General features: G+C 47.2%; 1 long non-coding RNA gene across 4 annotated transcripts in view; it reads right to left on the reverse strand.

Moving 5' to 3' along the window:
- The window catches only part of LOC141569167 (uncharacterized), a 467986-nt gene that overhangs the window by 224266 nt on the left and 220250 nt on the right, over positions 1 to 23470 (reverse strand). Inside the window, exon 1 of one of the 4 annotated variants that reach the window (XR_016022429.1) lies at positions 5068 to 5931. The exons of the other annotated variants lie outside the window; for them this stretch is intronic. This is a non-coding gene — a long non-coding RNA (uncharacterized LOC141569167). Of the gene's footprint in view, positions 1 to 5067; positions 5932 to 23470 lie in introns of those variants that run through there. 4 annotated transcript variants of the gene reach the window in all.

The raw sequence follows: 23470 nt of genomic DNA on the forward strand, positions 1-23470 counted from the left end.
TCATTGGTACTGCTCATGCCAGGGGGCCCTGGGGACAGGGACATAAGTCAGACATGGAACCTGCCCTCAAGGACAAACACGTCAACATGCACGGGGTCCCTCACACGTGTATCTACACGGGGGCTGGAAACACAGAGGTGAGGACCCGCGGGGGTGCAGGCTGGTGGGGGGGAGGTGGCTGCACCCGTGGGAGGGACGCTGGGCAGAGGCACGAGCACAGACGCGGGAAAAGATGTCAGAGCCTCAGCTTGTTTGAGGACCTAAGTAGGTTCGTGCTCCTGAGATTCAAAGAGATGAACATGACCCTGAGGAATTGCCCCTCTCGTCCCCTCCTCACCCCCTCACTCCTGGACCATGTGTTTCAGCTTAAACTGCTCCCACCGCCAGCCCCAAAGGTGCACATCTGACCAGGCAAGACAATGCCCATGTCCTATTCAATGGCCAGAGAACTGCCGGGTCAAGAATGGACACTAGAGCAAGTTCCATTCACCCCTGGGGCCCTTGTTGGCAGCGTTAGAAAAGAGAAGTTTCATGTTCCTGAACCTGGATGTGAAATGACACCAGCCTCTGAGCTGCTGGCGGCACTGAAGAACCCACCTGAGAATAAACACAAGACACAGGACATCAGAACGTGACGGAGGGAAACAAACTCGTAATGCGCTTCAGGTCCAATTTGGCTTGAAGTCACCACGGCCACCTTCAGCTACGTGAGCCAATACGTTTTCGTTAGTGGCCCGAGCTAGTGAGGTTTGCACATCTGTGACTTGTAAACAAACAAACTGGCCAAATGTCACTGCAGATAGAATGGAGTCACACCCGTCAGTTCCCACCAGCTGTCACCCCTGCCCACCCCCTCCCAAGATGCTTAGCACGATTGCAGCTCAGCCACATGTCTCAAGCACTGATGCCCGGAAATGCCTCCGTATGAAACTATAACTCTCAAGATTCAAGCTGGAGGAAAACTTAGTCAAAAGCCCTTTGGTAGCTACTGGAAATTAACCCAGGAAATTCGGCTGATCTATCAAAGCTGGTGTTTTCTCTAGAGGTGACATGGGGCTCTGCTTAGTGACCCTCCACTGCCACGTGAGGAGCCAGGCTCCTTCACATTTCCCCCTGACAGTGCATCTCCCTCTTCACCCCACCCGAGCCTTTCCTTCTCATCACCAGGCCAAACACTCACACTCCCTTTAATCAGTTCTCCTGTGATTAGATTTCAAGGGCCCTCAGCCACTCCCAGACACTCTTGGGCAGAACATAATCCAATTTCCAGTGCTTCGCTTATGGTTAGGAAGGCAATTATCGGCCGGAGTGACAGAGCAAGATCTACCATGTGTTGCCTATTTTTGACAGAGACCAAGGTACAAAAAATAGCTCACATTCCTCTGACATCTATCAGAAAGCCAGCGGCACAAATGTGACAGGCAATGACAAAGATGGGAGTGGTGGGCAGTGTGGAGCCCACCCACCTCTACAGATGGTAGTAACCTATCAACTGCAGAGGGTGTTGACAGACAGGAACAGGACTCGGGGCAGCCCAGCCAAGCGGTTTTCAAGGGAAGCTGGAAATCCAGACCTCAAGGTAAGACTGGCAATTTTTACCATGGTGGCAACTGATTCATTTTTTTAAACGCAGAACACACACACCCCTCTGAGCCAGATCTGGCCCGCAGCCACATCATGTGTGTGATGTCTACTCTAGACCAAGACTGGTCAATGCCAACAAAGGTCATGGCCGCCTCACGGCAACCTCTTCAAATGGTTGACTCGCTGGACTCACTGCGAGTGGCAGGGCTTCCTCACACAGCTATTGCTGCTACACTGCCTCTCATGGAGTCTCTCCTAGTGAGGACTTTTTTTTTTAATATACAGGTAGGACTTTATCGTTGTCCTTCCTCACCTGCCAGATTAGGTCAAGTTCCATCTCTGAAAATCATCGTGTTCCTCCAGATTCTGGACTCTCACAATTGCTCACAACACCCCACCCTCCCCCCACCTTTGATCCCAATTCTGACATCAAAAGATAATTTTGTATTACCACAAATTTCCCCAGTTCACACTCTTCTCCCTTAGCTAATCCCAATGCACAGAATTTCCCCGCTACGCACTCTTCCTACAGAATTCCAGGAGCTCCTTGCAATCCTCACAAGATCCACCCTCGGAATTGCCCAGAAGCCCCTGCACGGCCACAGGAGCGGTAATGCCTTAGACGACGCGTTCTCAGCAAGGTGCTAACGAGTGGTTACACTACTCGAGAACCCCTGGGAACATCCCATGTCAGCACCAAGGACAGTGCAGCTCCGTGGATTCCTCCATTCCTCTAGGAGATGTGGCAAAATCCATTGCTGACGTGGGCCTTACAGCTGTGAAAGATGCAATACAGTTCATTAACTAAGTCCTCTCGATTTATAGGGGCCCCAGGACCTGGCATTGCCCAGACAACGGATGAAGCAGCTCTGAGCCTGGGGTGTTCCTATGAAGATTGGGCTGTACTTTTCTGGAAGAAAGCCCATCTTTATGCAGCTACAAGGGTGACCATGGGACATAACACTTTTCCAAAGGGGTTTATCTATTAGGTTGGGCCCAGGATAGTTTCAGTACATTTCCGTGGAGGAGAGACAGCCAAGTGTAATGCAGCAACGGAATCCAGCCCTCCAGTGGCTTGGACTTGCCCCTGTAGGGGAGACGTCTCCAGGGCAGGAACGTGGGGACCCTACCCTGTGGGCTTCATACCAGGCTCTCGGGAGGGAACACAAGGTTTAGGGAACTGCAGAGCTGAGCCACTACGTGGCCAATGGCGGCATGAGCACACAGATACAGGCGCTTTCTAAACACCATCATTCTTCTCTCCTTCGGTAATTTATGGGAACTATAAATAATGTGCATTGTCAGAGGCGACCAAGGGAAATGAACCATCAACCATTTCTGTTCCTGAGCAGATGATCAACGACGACTTGGCTCAGATTTTTCTAAACTCTGAATATTTAAGCCTTGGGTTTGTTTAATCAAACCTGCCCACAGAGTACAAGGGCCGCCACGAGCCCCGGGCCCAGGTTTTAAGCTTGTCCATCTTCTGTCTTGAGGGAAAACGAACATTTTAAGGCCAGGAATAGGTTGTGCCAAATTTGGATTTCCTTTGGATTGTTAGTGTTTTTTTTTTAATATGCCTCACAGAAAGCTCACTGCTTCTTTATCAAAACCATCTCTGGCTTACGGTACAGCCTCTGTCATGCGGGGTCTCAGCTCCCGCTCCCCGCATAAGAATGCAGGACATGGTGAGGCCAAAAAGGAACACCCAGGAGCCATGGATGGGGGGCCCATACCATTATGTTCTCGCTGGCCGCTGGGTTAAGACACAAAAACAAACATCCACCAGTACCCCAACAAGGGGGTCTTCCTGCACCCCAGTCTCGCTGGTGGCCGGGCGAGACACAGGAAGTAGGATCCACACGATCCGCAATCCGCCATCCACGCTTGCTAACCCCACTTGCTAGCCGCAATCCGCCATCCACTTTTCTGCTACCCAACCAACCCCCTAGCGTAGCCACGGCAGTTATATTAGTGGCCAATGGCTCACTGGTTACAGCTGACGGCCAACTAGTCACAGCTGATGACTGTCTACTACCCGAGCCAGCACCTTTCCACGTGAGGCCGAGAGCCTGGAAGCTGCTCTCCTGGCTCTGTCCCCACAGCCTCCTGTGAAGTGTCTGTCACACTATGGCCTAAAACATCAGCAAAGCAGCCGCTCCCCAATCTTTCCTGCCATAGAACATCCCACGGGCCTTTGTCTACCGGGAAGTGTTTAAGGCTGAGACCAAGTTTCCTTTAACCTCTGAGCCAGAGCCAGTGGAACGTGAGGCCCAGCAGGGCTCCCAGACGCCTGTATTTATCTAAATGAACGAACACCTAGAACCTGGGGGCTCTCTTAGCAACTGAAAGGAAAAAGATGGCTCCAAAGATTTAAGTCCTGTCTCCCCGAGGTCTCTGCTGCAAAAGGAAACTGCCAACTGGTCTGCCACAAAAAATAGACACTACACTTGGCGATTCAAACAGACCCCTGCAAAGAACATGAAAAAAACCGGGCTGGTTCCTGGCTGAATCTGGGTCATAAATCCAGCTACTTAGAAGGGAGAACTGGCAGCAACGCGCCGTGGCCAGATTTCCCAACCTGTGAGCTGTATCCCCCTGGGAACAGCCGGCTTAGGTGGCACAGGGACGCACGTTTCTTAGTCCTCGAATTTAATGTACATGGAGAAAAAAATAGTACATCAAACTCATGATTTTCTTGTCATGTAGTGAGGCTGAAATTGATCTCTAAATTTAGAAAAGTGAATCGTTTGAAGAACATATGTTGAAAAACAGTATGTGATACGGGAAGCAGGCAAAAATTGTGAAGACGGTGGGTGGAGAGACAGAGGGAAGGGAAGGGAAGTACTTTATACTTAATCTCAACAATACTCCGAATTATTATTATTCCCGTTTTACAGATTAGTTGTCTTCCACGGATATTACACTTGCAAATAACAACAAACTTGTCAGCAAAATACATCAGTTTTGAAGTAACCATTTGAAAACAATGTCAACCAATGCAAAATTTATTGCATTAAAACATGTCCATCCTTCTCTGGACAGACTCTCTTTCACTCACTCACCCACTAACTGTTACCTGAATGCACGTGTGGAGACAGACCCCAAAGCCTATCGGCTGCCATGTCCCCGAGAAGCCCCGTTTTACCAGGGAGAGGACACACACATGTAAGGTGCGCAGTATGAGCAACACCTGCGGAAATGGCTGTCAGGCCAGCACACGCAGGACAAGTGGCCACGGCAACACTCCCGTCCACACAGAACGGAGGCTGCACCTCGTTTCCACCACACGTGGCCAAATGCCACTTGCTCCTTCGCAACCTCGGCGCTTCGGGGTGACGTCTGAACCTGACGGCGCTCAGAGGGCGGGGAGGGACAGGAGGGAGGGACAGGCCACTGCGGACGGAGGGTGGAAGTGTCACCAGCAAGGGTTCCTCCATCGGGAACCACGAGGAGCTCCCCGATCGCCCGCCAGGATCTTACCGTTTCCGGAGGGGCCTCTGCGAGCTCAGTCAGGCCACGGCCTTGAAAGCAGCTCCCACGGGGACATTGAAGGACCGGAAGGGTGACGGCCCAGCTTCCGGGCCACCCTCTCCGTGACCTCCTCCCGCACGATATTACGGATTTTGTCACTAACTGTAAAGTCACGTCCTTGCCCGAGTTTGAAGGTGGTTGAAGGGGAGACGGAGCCCAGGCAGGGCCGTGAGTGGCCGGAGGCGGGAAGGCCGGGGGGACCAGCGTCTCTGCCGAGGTCCCCTGGGGGTCAGGGCCGGACCCTGCGAGGTGGCCAAGCCTCTGTCCTCGGTGACGGTGTAGCTGTCACAGTGAGGGGCCTTGGAGGACGGAGCTGACACTAGAAGGACACGAGTCTCTGCCGAGGTCCCCTGGGGGTCAGGGCCGGACCCTGCGAGGTGGCCAGGCCTCTGTCCTCGGTGACCGTTCAGTTGTCACAGCAATGCGGCCGCGGTGGACAGAGGGGACCGAGGGACGGAGCGGTCCTTCCACAGAGACACCGCCTCGTCGCGGGGGAAGCCCGGTCCCGGCGCCGGGCCAGGAGCACAAGCGGTGCCGGAAGTGCCGCCGCGTTGGTTTCCCGACTTCCGGCTTCACCTCCGTCAGTGTGGTTCCGGGCCTCGCGGGTCCCGGAGCCGGTGCCGGTGCGCACAGCGGGTCAGTCACCGGGCGCGCGGCGTGGGACGGACGGCGTGGGCCGCGCGGGGGCGCGTCCGGGTCACAGCGACCCTGGCGGCGCTGCCCCTGAGCCCGTGAGTTGACGGGACCGGAGGGGCAGCGCTGGGCCAGCCCGGCCGTTTCCTGTCCCCTGCGGCCACACTTGTCACCAGTCCAGACCGGTGTCCGGGAGCCGAGAGCGACCCTAAACCAGAGAAGCCGGTGAAGGCCTGGGCCCGGGACCGCCGGCCCAGAAAGGAGCGCGGACACAGGCGCCTGGTCAGTTATCTCACCCCCTCGTGTCCTCGCGAAGTCCGCGCGGGGACTCCCTGGGGCGTGTTCCCACAGCGGCGACACGGTGACAGCGCCCCTGCCACATACCCGTGTCAGGCAGTGCCCACGTGGGTGGCCCGTGGGCGCCCAGCCCGAGGCGCTGTGACCGGAGGGTGGACGGAGCCGGGTGACGTCAGAGGTCAGCGGGCTCGCGGCGAGTGGCCGGGGACACGCGGGGCCCGAGCTGCGAGGCGGCGGCGGCTCCCGTGGGAGCGCGTGGGTCGTGGGCAGCGGCACCGCGGGGGCCTGCGGCCAAGGTCTCGGTCAAGTGCCCGGGGGGCCGGTGGCGCAGGCCGCTTCCGGGGTCCTTCAGGGTCACGAGCAATATTTGAACACGTTACTTTGACTGTGTAATCGCAGCTTAAAGAAAAAAATAATGAAACCCAATTAGTAGGTTTGCTTTCTTCACAGAGGTGTGAGTGAGCGGTTCCCGAACGGTTCTAGCGTATTCTGGGGTTGAATAAATCAACAAAAATACTGTGGCCAATGAAAACCCAGTTTCTCCCCGAGGGAGGTGTCGTGGTTACAGGGTGGACAGGGACTCGGGTGGAACCGACTCATTGGTGTCGGGTTGGAATTGCACAGAGAAAGACAAAACACGCTCGCTTAAATAGGACAGAAAGAGACAGAAATAGCCAGCGAGATGGTAAAGGAAACACTGTTTTTGTATTTTTAAATTTTATTTTTAATGTATTTATTGAGGTGTACTTGTTATAAAGATTTTTAAACCAGATTAGACACCTAGAGAAAGCGTGACATAGAGACATATAGAAAAACAGACAATAAAGCTTAGAGACACAGAAAGAGAAAGATGGTCATGGAGACCAAGAAAAATAAAGTCAGAAAATTTGGTCTGTGTCCTCTGATTCCTGTGTCCTCTGCTTCTCTTGACTTGGGGGGCTCAGTTTATTTCCATTTCTCAGCTCTTAACTACAAATAATAATTCTATGAGTATTTTCTCTAACTCCTTTCTTGTACCTTGCTGTTACCACTTTGGCAAAGCTCTGCTCGATTTCAATGGTTATTCTGTTATCTGAAATAAATGTTCTTTTCCATCTTGGGCTAAATTAAAATGTAATAAAGCTTGAGTTTGCCACCAAACCAGCAAGCAGACAGCTGCTCAATTAAAACCAAACCTGATTAGATGGCACCATTGAGAGAAATGCTCCAGAGGAAGAGCACAGAACCAGTGCAACTCAAGTCTATAATCATTACTTTATTTAAATATGAATAAACCCTTCTGTGCATTTTTTACTGTGAACTGGCTGGTGGCTTGGTGACTGCAAAGACCATGAGGGCCTGGGCTGGAGGCTCCAGCTGGTTCCTGATCTCTGTCAGGTCTTATCCATAGATAGATGCAGATGGGGATAAAGCAGAGCCAGGATGAGAGGAAGACGAGGACAGAAAAATACAGAGGGAGGGAGAGAGAAGATCAGTAGAAAGAGATAGAGAGAATGTGTAAGCTGAAATGAAGTCAGAAAGAGACAGAGACAGGCAGAGAGAGAGAGGATGGTTGTGTGACAAGCTAAGGAAAGACACAAGGAGACACATGTAGTGAGAAGCAAATAGAGAATGGCCTAGAACCGGTGACAGCCAAGGAAAGCAGCCAGACTGAGAATGGCAGATGGAAAGACAGACAGAGATACCAAGAAAGACAGAGTGAAGAAACAGGGAGACAGGTCTTTGCATATCACAAGCATAAGCTACATGACATATTGTAATATGTGCACTTCCTTCTGTTTAATGACTCATTCACCATCTTTTTCTTAATAGACATATACCTATTATAATGAATATATAAAGTGAATACTAAGTTATTGTAATCCAAAGTAATTCTAATGTACTGCCCTAGCACTTATGAATATTTCAAGAATCAAGTACATATGAAAGTGCTAGCTATAAATCTGTTTCTGTTTTCACAGCTGTACGATATTTAAATCCAATTTCACTTCTTTGCCTGAGTCTCTAAGCATGTGAATGGGCTTATTTCTCAGGACTGATCTTTATCTTGCTAGAGAAACACACACACACACACTCTTTGAACCTTCCTCTATTTAGAGAAAAGTTCAGTCTTTCTCATCATCTATCAATTCTCCAACTGTGTTAGAAGAAATTAATATATTTTCCACTTTTACAACAAATTGCAAAATAATCGATCACCCGTTTTCTTAATTCCTTACCTGAATCCTAACATTCATTTACCTCTAATGAAATTACATCAAACAAGAGCTCTCTGGGGCTCCGCTATCCTGTTTGTCTAGACTCTCCAGATCGTGCTGCTGCCATGGAGTGGCCAGGCTAAGGGCAGCTTCACCACTGCCCTCACCAAAACCTGAGGTCCCGTCTCCCCATCTCTGCTGAGAAAACATCCAGTCACCCTTCAGGGATGAGACAAACACAAGTTGAGCTACTAACTTATCTGCATTTTCACCAGGAGGTCAGAGCCTTCTACACTTCCAATGCCATTATCTAATATTGTGATCGTTACCTTTCATCTCATTTCACCTGAGAAGAAAATTACACAGGTTGTTTTATCAGATGTGGTTTTAAATGAGTGTGGGTACTGATACAGAATGCAAAGGAGCAGGAGCTATTACGACAAGGAACTGAAGAGAAAGCTGAAAGCTTCCTACTTTTTCTCACAGAGAAATCTAGGGGTGATAGACACCAAAAGGAACCATTTCTCCTCCGGACAAAGACAGCGATTCCCTCAGTTCAAGATGTAGACCCTAGAGTTACAAACTGGGTTCTGGTCACACCTATTGAAGAACTCATATGTCGACACATAAGGTTTGAATTTTGCGTAGAAAATAGGCTCTCAAAATGCTATGCCCAACATTATTTCTAAGTTTTCATATGTAGTATACTTTTGAATTTTACGCAAGTCACTGGTTTTTATTTTAAATCACTTAGTTCATAAATCATTATAATTCAGTGCTATAAACCAGAGGTCTTATCAGGATAGAGGGTAAGTATGTTGGGCTTGGCGGACTACACATTCCGTTGCAACAACTCCATTCTGCTGTGGTGGTTCAAAAGCAACCATAGTAATAAACAAATAGATAGACATAGGTGTGTTCCAATAAAACTTTATTTACAAAACCAGGCAGTGAGCCAGAGCCACAGGCCCAAAGTCATAGTTCCCTGACCCCAACGATCAACGATCTTCCTTCCAGACTCACCAAACCTACTCTCTGAAAGCTTTCCAGTCTCAATAGTCTCAATTAGTTGCTGGCTAGCCTTTTCTGTTTTTCAAGATAAAAATCTTGCCATCGTCATTCTGTCATACTCCATATGAAATTCATCAGCAAATCTTCTCAGATCTATCCTCACGTGTCCAGAATTTGGCCACTCCTCCCACCTCGACCTCCAGACCTATGTCCTTGGCTCAAGCCACCATCAGCTCTTGGCTCAATGACTGCAGCACTCTGCTAAGGAGTCCTGGCTTTGCCTTTATGCTCCAGTCTTTGCTCAACACGGTGGTCAGCGTGATCCCATCAGAAGACCTCTAAGACCTTGCTCTTCTCAAACCCCAACTCACACAGAGATCAAGCCTTTATGAAAAGCAGAACCTAGAGTATGGCCTACAATGCCCAACATAATCACCCCCCACCCCCCGCTGTCTTACTCTTGACCATACCTCTCTATTCCTGCATCCTCACTGGCCTTGAATGCTCTCCCCACATCCCCTTTCCTTTGTCTAGTGAGCCCACTCATGTTTTGCACTTATTCATTCAACAGCTATCTCCTGGGCATCATACACTTACTTGGATGATGGTCTCTAAGTCCCACTGGGCATGTAAGCCCCACATGTGTCTTTTCAGGGGTAGGTTGACCTTGTTCTTCTACCACCAACTAAGAAATCCAAAAAGAATGGTCATAGGAGAGATGGAGAGCAGTCAACATAAAAAGGAGGGAAAAAATAAAAGAAAACAAGACAAGCCATGGAATGAAGGGGAAAGGAGACAGGCTAAAGGAACACTCCTCAAAAGACGGTATAACCCAGATGGTAGAACCCAGCCTCACCTGTGCTGAAGCACGGGCTGGGTAAAGGTCTCCCTCTGTCCAGTAAACCACACCGGAAGGGGCCCGAGGGCCTTCCCATTACTCTCTGGACCCTACACTCCATATACTGTCTGCCTGCCTCACATTTGCAAATTTCATGTATTGTATGAGTGAGTGAATGAATGAAGGAGAGAATGAATGAAGTGTGCCACAAGACAGGAGGAAGAGAAAGCCTGAGAAGGATATCACTGGGCGCCTGGATCTGAAGACAGACCTGACCTTGCTTTAGTCACCTATGTGAGCTAATTAATCAGTTCCTTTTACATCTTAAATCAGTCTACTTGGGATTTTTCTTCTGTCGTTTGAAACCTAAATGTTCATAACTAATAAGATGGTAACTTGATAATTTTGAGGACTAGATTTATGATTTTATCCATGGTATGATTTGGTTAATTTCAAACAATTTCTATTTTTCTAAAGTAACCTGCCTTTGGACGATGGTGGTGATGACAGATACGTAACACATGGAGTGTCCACTGCGCAGCAAGTGTGTTCACCCCTTTATATATTTGTACATATCAACGTACATATCAATCCTCACAGTCAACGTGCATATCAATCCTCACAGTCAACGTGCAAGGTGGGTACCACCCCATCCCGTTTTATAGATGAGAAAACTGATGCACCAGAATTAAGTGGATGGCCCAGGGTTAGAGAGCTAGTGACTAAGTGGTAGAGCAGGATTTGAACCTGGGTGGCCTGGCAGCAGTCATGTGTCACCATATGTGCTGTAGTAAAAGTGTACACAGCCCGCTCGACAGAGATGACCGACTAGGGCTTCAGCATCTCCACCAACGAGGGTGACAGACCGCCCCGGGCTCCAGCTGAGGGTTTTGTTACTAGCATGCAGGCCACACGTCATGATGACCGTTGCTGCAGGAGCACCGCCAGCTCCCCACGGGGCCCTAAGCACAGTCCTAGCTGGTCCCTCATGCTGGCCTCTCTGGAGGACACAGTGACGATGTGGACAGCGTCCCTGCCCTCAGTGAGGCACCATCCAGGCCCCACCTGCCTGCAAATGTTGTCAGTGCTTTGCATTCTTTTCAAAATTTGAGATAACAGTTAAAAATTGGAAAAATGTTTCATCTTAAAATGGCTGACCTGTCATGAGAGTGTGGATGGTCTGGCACTTGTGGGCTCCCATGCCCCAGGGAAACAGCGGAGGGGGGCTGCGTGGTGATGCCCTCTGTGGACTGGGAGCAAGCCCCTGGTCATCAGCCTCCATCAGGCCCTCTTTTCTCTTACACTCACCCATCTGACCCTGGTTCCTGGAGAAATCTGGTTTCAGCTCCTTGACGGATGGTATTGGCAGCCCCGTCCACTGTGGGGCATGATGGGAGTTTTATACCTGTGTCTGTGGTCCTCTTCTCAGGAGGCTTATGATCCAAAGGACACAAATCCCACAGAGCCAGCAGGACCTGGCCAGCCTGTGGGGCCTCCTACCGAGTGTCCCTGCTCTTTACACATGGAAAGTTCACGTTGATGGCGTTGTCCTTGGAGCTGGCGTACCCAGTCAACAGCAGTTCAGTTGAACTGCCCTGAGCAGCAGCTGAGCCACCACGAGGGGACATGTGCAGAGTCAGCCCACCTTGCTGGACAATCCTCTGAATACCTATTTCCTCCCTTCTTGGCGGGCCAGAGGAACAGCAAGGTCAGGGCCACCTGACACGTGGAGACAGGAGCACAGGCAGCCTCGTCATGCTTCTCCAGCTGAGTCTAAATAAATAAGGCAGTAACAGCACCCTAGGACTCAGGGTTCAGCTTGGACTTTAATTATGAGCTAGAATATGTCCTCCTTCATTAAGGAAATTTCACCAAAACCTCGGAGAATTCTGTTTCTGGGTGGAAATCCCTTGCTGACGTCACTGATGCCGAGAACTGAGTCTCCCCGTCCATCCTGGCTCCCCCTGGTACCTGGCACTCAGGCCCCCCATCAGGTGTGTGGAAGGAGGGACTGACCACCTACCCCTTACATCTGAACCGCACTTCAGTATTTCAAAAGCGTGTCGGGATTATGGTGGATGAACCCCTGGGTTTGTCTCACTTAGCCTCTGGATCACATTAAAATGAGGAAAAAGGGATAAAAGTGTTGTGATCCCACAGCAACGATGAAAATGGGCTTCAGCAGATCAAAGACATCGATCATCTCTGAGGCTGGGAAGCAGCAGATGGTGTGGGGGTAACTGATGAAGCAAACAGGGCAGAGAATTAGCAACAAAGGAATGCAGGATTTAGGCTCCATGAGAGCTTATCAAGTTTATGGACTTTGACAATGTAAAAAATTACAGACCCAATAAATATCCAAACAGGAAAGTGGGGAGAAATCTCAGAGTGCCACTTCTTCTACTTTCAAAATGGGAGTTGATCTCATTGTCTAAAATTGTGTCACAAAAACAGGGATACGAAAGACAGTTTGGGGAATGTAATCAATAATATTGTAACGATTTTGTAGGGTATCCGATGGACACTTGTCTTATTAGGGAGACCACTTCATGGATGATGTAGGTTCCTGACTACTGCAGTGTACACCTGAAGCTGATGCTGAATAGTAATGAATATCAACTATAATTTAATATATATATATACATATATAGTCACAGGAAGCGGAGTACAGCATCAGGAATAGAGACAGTGGAAATGTAACAGCTGTGTGCGATGTCAGAGGGGTAGTAGATTGGGGGACGGGGGTTATCACTTTGTGAGGGGTATAAATGTCTATTACATTGTTTTGTACACCTGAAACTAACAATGAAAATAAATAAATAAAAATAAATACATAAATAAATAAAATTGTGTCACAAAAGAAATAGAGGTACTAGGAGTAACAGCTATAGGAATACAGCAGGTCCTCAACTAACACTGTTTCCTCATAACATTCCTGAGGTGCCTAGGAATTTACCTCTCGTTTATATGAATTAACCTGTGGGAAAACTGGCTTCATTATATGTTATTTTATCACAGTTCTGAAAACCTATTGATGATAAGTGAGGACTTAATGTAGTAATAACAACATACTCATACTTGTTCCAAACCTTGGTACATTTTTTATGTAAGCTTTGTATTTCCTAACCTTATTCGGGTACTTTAAAAATTACAATCTCTGGCTGTAAGCTAATGTTCATTTGTTTTCCAACATATAACAACTCTGTTTTGCATTCTTTGTCTTCCTTTCCTTATAAATCAAAAGGAATGTTAGCACTTTCATAAATAAAATAGGGCTTCATTTCAAAGGGTTTCATTGTTACATGGTGTCCATCTGTTATCTATTTATGCAGCCAGCCAACCACTCATCTGTGTGTTCATGGATGGATGAGACCTAAAGAGATGATTCTTCAGTAGGACTCATCTCCACGTTGGGGAGTGCTGGCATTTGGGCCTTTCTCTTCGGTTTAACATTTTTGTAATGAATAGGTTTTGTTTTAAATAAAAACAAGAAAGCCTTTCAAGAAAAAAAGCCCCACGCAGGTGCCCAGCGAGCCTCAGGGCGGCAGTGTTGGCTGAGGGAGGCATCACCGTCCAAGCTGCCAGGTGCCAGGTGCCAGGTGCCAGGTGCCAGGTGCTGTGCTGAGCGCTGGGCGGGGCTGCAGGACGGAGCCCCCACTTCTCACACTTGGGGAAATCCGGAGTCCCAAGTACAAAGTGTTTGAAGAACAGCCAGTTAACTGGGGAGAGGGGGCGGCGGGGCAGGTGTTTAGGGAGCCCTCTGGGGGAGGGCAGCGCAGGGCGAGGGCGGCCACAGCTAGTCTGTGAGCGCCATCTAGTGGGCACCCCGGGGACTGTCGCCCGTGATTCTGTGTCCTCGGAAAAGGAAGTCAGTTCAAAGCCAATCAGAAACGCCATCTTGGCGTCTGTAAATGAAATAGAGAAAGGTGTGCTGGGCTCTGCACTAAGCTGTGCGAAGGACAGGGGCACGGTGACATTTCCTCGCGTTCCTCTCAGCGGGGCTGATGGACAGCTGGGGAGCACGGGGGAGGCCAGGGCCAGCAAGTCTTTACAGGCGGCGTCTATTCCGACTGGTCAGTGACCGTCCCACCCCGTTATGAAACACTCAATATCACCACTACTCTCTAGTGTGTCGCCTGTAAGCACGCTGGCACATCGGTAAGAAGAAGCCATTAACATTTATCACACACGTGTTAAGTGACAGACCCTGCGTATCTTGCCGCATTTCATCCTGCGAAGACCTTGACAAGGTTATTCTGGTAGAACTGCTACCCCTTTAACAGACTGGCCGACTGAGGGTCCAAGGGCAGGTCGTGGGACAACACAAAGCTTAAGGAAATGGCAGGTCCGACTTGCACCGAGGCAGCTTGACTTTTCTTAAACGCACACGTCTCGGCTCAGACAACATACACATCCACGATCCAGGTCCCCGTCACGGGAAAGGAGAGTTTTGTTTTCAAAAGGAAGATGATTTGCTCAGAATACGACTTCCCCATGATTTCAGCACTTTAAGGGGGTGTAAAACAGAAGCATAAAACCCTTCACATAATCGCTCTCAATTTTGTCATTCAGGGCTCATTACCCAACAAAAGAGAACAGTTCCCAAGCAGGAGTCGGACGGACGTACCACACGACAGACGTTTCTGTGAGCGAGGTCATATTAGTGGTATTGACAGAGCCTTAAAATTTGTCACGTCACATTCCTGCAACAGAAACCCCCAGAATTCTATCCCTCTGTTGCTCTGACTGACAGCCACTAGTTTCTTTCATGAACTTGCTTACTGGGTCTATTTCCCCCCTTTATCTTCAGAAATCGTACATCAGCAAAGGCTTCCCCGAGTAGATGCAGGTCAGCTGAACTTTAATGGATGTTTTCCTTCTGCTTTTCCGCTCAGCTGACTTGAGCCGGCATTCTGGCACCATGCCTTTGTATTCTGATATGTTTATTGTGCACTAGGAAACACGGCAGTAACCGATGTGCCGAATGTGTCCACTGGCTGTGTGATTAGCTGTGGGTAATTGGATCTCACTAGACACGTTAGAAGTCCAGTGGTCCGCGGTGTGGAAACTTAGAGTGCGTGGCTTTAATCTCATCCCACAGAGACGGCTATTGCTGGTCATTTGCACAGTGTAGCCTCTGGATGACCTGGGGGCAGGCAGGAAGGAAGTGGGTGTGTGGATGGTAGAAGACAAGTCTCAAGATGCTGAGTGGGATGGATCAAGTGGCCGGTCCAGCAGCCTGAACGCAAGTGTGTGGTTTCAAAACCATGTGGCCTGGGGACTGCGGTTGTCACAAAACATTGTTTTAAAAAGTGAAATAATGTTTAAAGTTTGAATTAAAAAATAAAAAGGTATGTTTTTTAAATAATAAAAATGTAATATAAAAGAATCAGAGAGAATGAAGAGGGCCTTTTTGTAGACATTGACAAGGTGATTTTAAACTCCCTACGGAAAGGCCAAACCAACTTCGAAAACAAACAACCATGGAGGACTATTACTACCTGGTTGGAAGACTTATTATAAAGCTGTAGAAATGAGCACTGTTTTGAATTGAGCGTTTGGAAATATATCTATGTATCCATAGCTAAACTTAATTTTCAATGGACGTTCAAAGACACACAGTAGAGAAAGAATCATCATTTCAAGAAACAGTGGTCCAAGTGCATAAATCTGTAATTCACAGGAGAGGGAATTCAAATGTCCATCAAACACGTAGAAAGATGCTCAAATTTGTTAGTAATCAGTGAACTCCGAGCTAAATCACGAGATGCAATTCAATATCCCAAATATTGGCAAACAATGTGAAAATCTGACCACACCAGGCATTTGGAGAAGATATAAAGAGAATACAAATTGATACCATTTACAATAGAGAACAATTTGACAATGTCTTGTAAAATTGAAGATGTACTTGCTCTACAAACAAGTGCTTTTTCTAAGTGTATGTGTGCGTGTGTGTGTGTGTGTGTGTGTGAGAGAGAGAGAGAGAGAGAGAGAGAGAGAGAGAGAGAGAGAGAGATTCTCATGCATCTGTATGAGGAGATATGTATAAGAATATTTGTGGCAGCATCATATGTAAGAGATGTAAGCACAAAATATTGGAATCAACCTAATTGTCCATCAGCTAAAGAATGGTTTAATAAAATGTGATATATCCATACGAAATAAATACCACATATGAGCTAAAATGTATTAATCATAGTTATATATTTCATTACTAAATTAATCTTAAAATGTAAGAAAACGGAGAGAAGGGCAAGTTACAGATGATAAGCATGGTAAATACTTTTTATAAAAATGTTAAAAATGCATGTAACAATTTTACAGAGTTTATAGATCCACAGCTACGTAAAAAACTATAGAAACACGTGTGGGAATTATATGACTATCTTGGAGAAGAGAGAGAATGAAATCAGAAAGGAAGGGGTACATAAGGACTTCCAACTAGTCTGTAATGGTGTCTTTGAAAATACCAGAGGAAATATGCCAAAATATTAAGAGGGGCCAAATCCAGGTGCTGGGTACATACGTGTTTGTATATTATTTTCCATACTTTTCTATAATCTGACACGTTATTTTAATTGAAAGCTCACATCACCACATCTGTCTTGTTTGACAGTCTGCCATTATTTTAATCTCAAATGCATTTCTTCTAGCCTGAATGCTCTAAGAAATTTCCCATCTGACTTTTTATCTCACAAGTAGTCCAATCCATTGTCCTACTTTCCAACCGCAGGAGAATAATCTTACATTTTCTTCCTCCTCCGTTTTCTTTTTTCTTTTCTTTTTTAAAGAAAAATGTACCTCACAGACTAGTATGGATGACCTTATTTTTGCTTTGCCAACACCTTCCCAGAGCTGAAAACAATGAATCTTCATAATGAACCAACACTTTGAGAACGACGCTTCCTCAGCTGCCAAGCCCACGACTGTTTCTCACACTAACAACTCACCCTCACTCCAGCTTATTTCATTTCATCAGCGTCATCTTGACGAAGCCCAGACACGGCTAAGACAAGGCTATAATTATCTTCTTCTTTGCCTCCATCTGTCTGACAACATCCCAAACCCTTCCAGAAAACAATGACTCAAAAATCATTTCAAACTAACTCCCTAATACAATTTTTAGAAGTTATCCTTCTTTTTGTTTCTTTCTATTATCGCCCTTCAAAAAGCACTTATGAATGCAGAATGACTTACGAACTCCATTTCTCTTAAAATCTTCCTAAGGTGGGGTCCCTAAGATTGTCCCCTGGTTGGGGTGGCTTCAGACATAGTATGCATGGTATGTACCAGTGACATGCACCAGGGAAGGCCTTTCCGATTTCTTAACTCTCCTTTAAGGTTCCTGGAGTCAAGATTTGGGGGTGAATTTTCATGGGTCTGTGTATTTGTCTGAGAGTGGAGCTGGCAAATTTGTATAACAGAAAGTCAAGTTTTGTATAAAAGTAATTCATTCCCAGGCTTCAACCCTCACAACGTAGAAAAGAAGGTAACAGCACAGTGTCTTCCTCCCATCGCTGCCACCCCGACCCTCAGCCGAACTAAGTCATTACTTGTTTTCTTATTGACCCCCGAGATAGTCTGTGCATCGTCCAGCATGAACATGTGAGATTCTTGGCTGCGGTTTTACACCAGTGACGCATTGTCCGCTCTGCTCTGTCCATGCAACGTCCGACCTGGACCCGAGGGGACGGGAGCACTAGTCATTCTGCTCCCAGACAGCGGGGTGCTCTGGCTGGGAAGTGAGGACAGAACCAGCCACGTGGTCCCAGGTGGCCACAGGGACCAGCAAGGACCATCCTCCTGCATCCCAGCAGGGAAGCAGTGACCACAGCACGAGGAAACCCAGGCTGAGGCAGGTCCCACGGCTATGAAGGGGGCGCCTCCAGGATCCCCCACCCCATGGCTGCAGGGCCCATGGTGGAGGCTAAAGGTCACGCTCACGCAGTGGAAAGTTAATTATTGCAGTCACATTGAGATTTACTCTTTTTAGTCAGGCCTATGAGCCACGATCTATGTACAATAAAATTCTCAATATTAGTTAAGTGTCTATTTCAATGAATGTCAACAAACCAGCATGACACAGTAAGTACCACCCTCAAGACACAACGTTTCCATCCCCCCCAAATCCCCGATTGCCTCTTTGCAACCAGTGCCCTCTCCATAACTCGCAAACCTAACAATCACCGACATGCTTTCTCTCATAGGTTCTCCATTTCAAGAGTTGTATATAAATGGAATCATACAGTGTGTAGTCATTGATCTGGCTTTTTCAATTAGCGTGATTCTTTCCAGATTCAACCATGCACTTTCATGCATTACATATTCCCTTTCAGAGTCAGATGGATAAATCCGTTTATTTATCCATTGACCAGTTCATGGACATTTGGGTTGTTTCTGTTATTTGGCTATGATGAGTAAAGTTGCAATGACATTTGTATTCAAGCCTTAGCATGAATATAATGTTATCATATCTCTGGTAAATATTTACACATGGGGTTCCTGGGTCCTATGGTACGGGCGTATTTCACTGTGTAGGAAACTGCCAAACTGTTTTCCAAGTGGCTGTGTTCATCTGCACTCCCACCAGCAATAAGTAAGAATTCCAATTGCTCCAAATCCTGGGTAGCACTTGACATTGTTCATCCTAACCACCCGTTGGGCGTGTGCTGGTATCTCACTGGTTTCCCTTCACGTTCCCCCACTGACTAGCTGTATTGACCATCTGTCCATGTGCTTATGAGTTATTTCTACATCTTCTTTGTTGTGGTACCTGTTCCAATATTTTTGTCATTTTTAAAATGAGTTGTTTACTTTCATGTCATTAGAGTGTAGGTGTGCTTTGTAGAGTCTGGCTACACATCTTTTTTCAGGTACAGAAAAAAGAAACACTTTCTCTCAATCTTTGGCTTGTCACCTCTTTGAAAATCAGTTGATCTTGTATGTGTATGTTTCTAGACTCTTGATTCTGTTTTATTGATCTATTTGGCTATATCTATGCCAGGACCACACTGCCTTGATTCATGTAGTTTTATCTTAAGTCTTGAAATCAGGTTATGTAATCCTGCAATTTTCATGATTTTAGTTTTCCAAAATATATTGTTTTTTCTATTCTAGATCCTTTGAAGTTTCAAGCATTGATTTCAATCTTTTGTTCACTCTCCACTCCTTTTAGGTAGATGTCGTGTGTGTGTGTGTGTGTGTGTGTGTGTGTGTGTGTGTCTGTCTGTCTGTGTGTGTGTGCGTGTGTGTGTGTGTGTGTGTGTGTGTGTTCCTGTTTTTACTTCTTACAATCGCCATTGGGGAAGTATTGATCTGCAAGAAGCGACTCAGCCCTTCCCAGAAGTGGACTCACCAGTGAGGTGTCTTGGAGGTGCCTGCTGTTGCGGTGAAGCAGGAACGTGTCAGGGGACTGGAGGTGACTTTCTCAAGAGCATCATGGATAACCACGATTACCAGCTTCCCCAGGAAGGTAAACCACCCCTTAGAGTCAGTCCTCACCAATGCTCATGGCACCTCAAAACATCAGGGATCATTTCAACATCACGGAAAAATAAGATCAAAGGAGATGGAAAGAAATCATTGGCCGAGAGAAATATCACAAATAGTTTTTGACTAAAAGTAGCTCAGTCCACGTTCTGTGAGTACCTAGCTGTGGAAGTCCTCTGAGCCATTTGAAGACAAGCCCAAACAGGACCTCCATTCGCATACATTTTGAAATATAGTAGGATAGTTCAGAGAAGCCCAGAATATATACAGAACTCCTAAAACTCAACCACGAGACACAAACAACCCAACTCAAAAATGGGCCAGGGACGTGAATAGACATTTCTCCAAAGATCATGTACATACAAATGTCCAATAAGCATATGATAAGTTCAGCATCACTGATCGTTAGGGAAATGCAAATCAAAACTACAATGTAATGTCACCTCACACTCAGGAGAGATACTCTCCAAAAACAGAAAATAAATGTTGGCAAGTATGTGGAGAAATTGAAACCCATGGGCCCTGTTGGTGGGAATGGAAAATGGTATAGCTACTATGGAAAACAGGATGGGGCCCCGCAAACTACTAGAAATAGAATTATCACATGATCCAGCACTTCCACGTCTGGGTATAGAGCTAGAAGAACTGAAAGCGGGGTCTCAAAGAGCCAGGCGTGCCCCCGTGTTCACCATAGCACCGTTCACAACAGCTAAAACACAGAAGCAATCCAAGTGTCCTTGGAGATGGATGAATGGATAAGCGAAATATGGTCCATCCACACAATGGAATATTACCAGCCTTATAAAGGAAAGAAATTCTGACACAGGCTACACCGTGCATGAACCTGGAGGACGTTATGCTGAGTGAAATAAGCCAGACACAAAAAGACAAATACTGTATGATTCCACTTAAATAAGATACTTAGGATGGTGGTTGCCAAGGGCTGAGGGAGAGGGGATGGGGGGATTATTATTTAATAGGCTTAGAGTTTCAGTTTTCAAAATGAAAATAATTATGAAGATGGATGGTGATAATTGCACATTGTAAATGTATTTAATACCACTGAACCGTATGTACATTTAAAATGGTTACGATGATAAATTTTGTGTATTTTACCACAATAAAAACATCTGAAACCGAGAGAGAGAGAGAGAGAGAGAGAGAGAGAGAGAGAGAGAGAGAGAGAGCCAGGAGCTTACTGACAAGCTGCATATCATTTTAGTAAGAAATCAGAGTTATTCTTGTAACTTTCCATTTGTCTGGTGGTTTTCAATACTTCTCAGCTTGGCAGAAATTCCAGGAGGAAAAATTTTTATAGGCTCCTGAAATCCCAGAGCATATACATTCGCCTAAATGAAGAGCTCTCCTTCGGGAAACATACATCCTCAGAACCCAGTTAATTAAGGCCCAGTGATTCCATCACATGCCCTCCTTGGTCCACCATATCCATTATAACTGCCCCAAAAGCTTTCTTACAGGGCAAGTGCTCTGAAGCCATCAGGTCGTAAGTTAACCATAGCTAAAGGAACTGAGGGCATGTGACTTCTCTAACTTCTTCTTTGTGAATGACATCGATGCAAGTACTGCTGGAGTTATTTTCACGCAAAGGTGCTCTTGTCTATTACACGTTGGTTATATTATTTGGTCTGGCTGAGCAAGTACCCACTAGACTCACGCATGAGGAAATGGTAAACCATATATATTTTTTAAAAGTTGTGTTTCTCTTTTGTCTTGCAAAACCTGCTCATGTCCAGTGAGAGAACACAAACGTAAGACGGCTCAGGATGGCAGGTGGCCGCGATGGCCATTACTGATGCATCCATTTCTCTAGGTTGCAGGAAACAGGGTTCAGGCCCCCATGCCCTCACCCAACACTCAACGCCCAACGCTCAGCTCACAACAGAACTCAGAACCCTCATTTAAGAAAATGGGTCCATTAGCGCATCTGAGGGAGGGAGAAGGAAGTCCAGACAATGCTGGGATGTTGAGCCACCACCAGGCCAGCCCTGCAGAGGGCGAATGCCACTAATTGGCCTAAAACAATAAAATAAAAAGGGACATGGGGCCAGCTTGGTTCTTCCCACCGTGCACTAATGAGGGGGCTCTGTGAGGGTCATTCTGAGAGACCGACCTTTCACATCATTATTGCGTCCCCCACCCTCGGCCACTAAGGAGAGTCAGACGACTGCTGGGAACAAAGCAGAGCCTGCTGGGTTTGCCATATCCAAAGAAAGACTGAAGCTGGACTTCAACTTTGAACCTGTCAGACCAGTCCCTGCAAAAGCAGTGTTTCTGAAAACGTTGTTTAGTCCTAAGGTGACCATTTCTCTCCTCTGTCTGTCTACGTGGACTGCCTCAGTCTAATGAGGGATGCTGGAAATCTGAGAACCAAGATTTCTGAACCCAGATCAAGACCTGTGGTCTGAGAAGTAGGAGCTTCTGAGGGGCAGAGAGTAATTAAAGTGAGGACTCTCCCACCATATCCAGTGTAGCAGAATTATGAAGATATAAGGAGCAGCCGGAGACAAAATTAACAATCTGGAGACAGTCTCCAACTCAACAAAATGTCACAAATGTACACTTTTCTGGGTCTTCAAGTTTGGGACATAACTCATTCATTCAAACATTCAATATCTATATTGAACATATATATGTATGTGTATATATGTAATATATACATACATATTATAATAAACATTTTATATAAATAAATACATGCTCAGCAGTTACTGTGTGCCAAGCTCTCTCAGCAGATGAGCTTGCTGCTCTCCGGAGCTTATTTCCTAGTTGGAGAAGACAGTTTCGAGCGAACAAAAATACAGGGGACAATTATTAAATGGTGAACTTGGTGGCCCACCAGCGCTCCCTCCCCGGCCTCTCTTTCCTCTGAGATCTGGCTGGGGGGTTGTGGGGGGGCTGCACCTGCTCCTCCTGCCACCTGCTACGGCCTGGAGCCACCCTGTCACCTGCCATCAGGGGACTCACAGAGGGAGCCAGAAACCTTATTTTCCCTGTAAACCCTCTGGCGTGTTTGTCATCCCAGCACCAGCTGGCCCCCAGCCTGACCAGCTATATGCAGAGATGGAGATAGAAGAAGCTGAAGTGGTGAGGAGGAGGGTCATTTAAATAGCGTCCTGAACGGAGCTGTCTCTGAGAAAGTGACGTTTGAGAAGACTATGGAGGACAAGGTGTCCCAGACTAGGGGACAGCGAGGGCAGAGCCCCTGAGGCTGTGATAGGTTGGCCACATTCCAGCACACGTGTCCTCCTCCCATGCACACACACCTTCACATACACACAACACGTGCTCACACACATACACACACTCACAGAAGTGATGGACGGGGCAGAGGGTGAGTGGGTGGTGGGCCCCTCGCCCACCTGCAGCCCCGAGAACCAGTCCTTGTGCCGCAGGCCCACCCATAAAACCTCACACGTCCTAGGAGGGGTGGGGCTTTCCGAGACCCCCTGCAAAGGTGGGTCCCCTGCACCACACACCTCAGCCTGCCTGGATGCTTCTGCTGGGGCTGCCATCATGAACAAGTTGCTTGAAGGACTCACAAAAGTCACTGACGCTCTTTCGTTCATGGATATGGTTTAACTAGGGACAGGACACAGGCCAAAATCAAGCGAAGATGCACAGGGCAGTGTGGGAGGGTTCCAGAAAGTTCCGTTGTCCTCTCCTGTGCAGTCAGGACCCGCCCCTTCCCACCATCAATGTGACAGCACGTACCGCCGTCCAGAGCAGCGAGCCCAGGCCGCAGTATGCAGAGATTTCCTGGGGATCCACTACATTGGCATAATTCACGGACTCAGTCTCCAGATCAGCTGATGACGCCCTGTGACCCAAAGCCCAACCCTAGATACCAAGGTTGGTCTTTCTG

Source organism: Rhinolophus sinicus, chromosome 9, assembly GCF_057876585.1.
Source record: "Rhinolophus sinicus isolate RSI-liver-muscle chromosome 9, RSI-T2T, whole genome shotgun sequence".
Classification (NCBI taxonomy): Eukaryota; Metazoa; Chordata; class Mammalia; order Chiroptera; family Rhinolophidae; genus Rhinolophus; species Rhinolophus sinicus.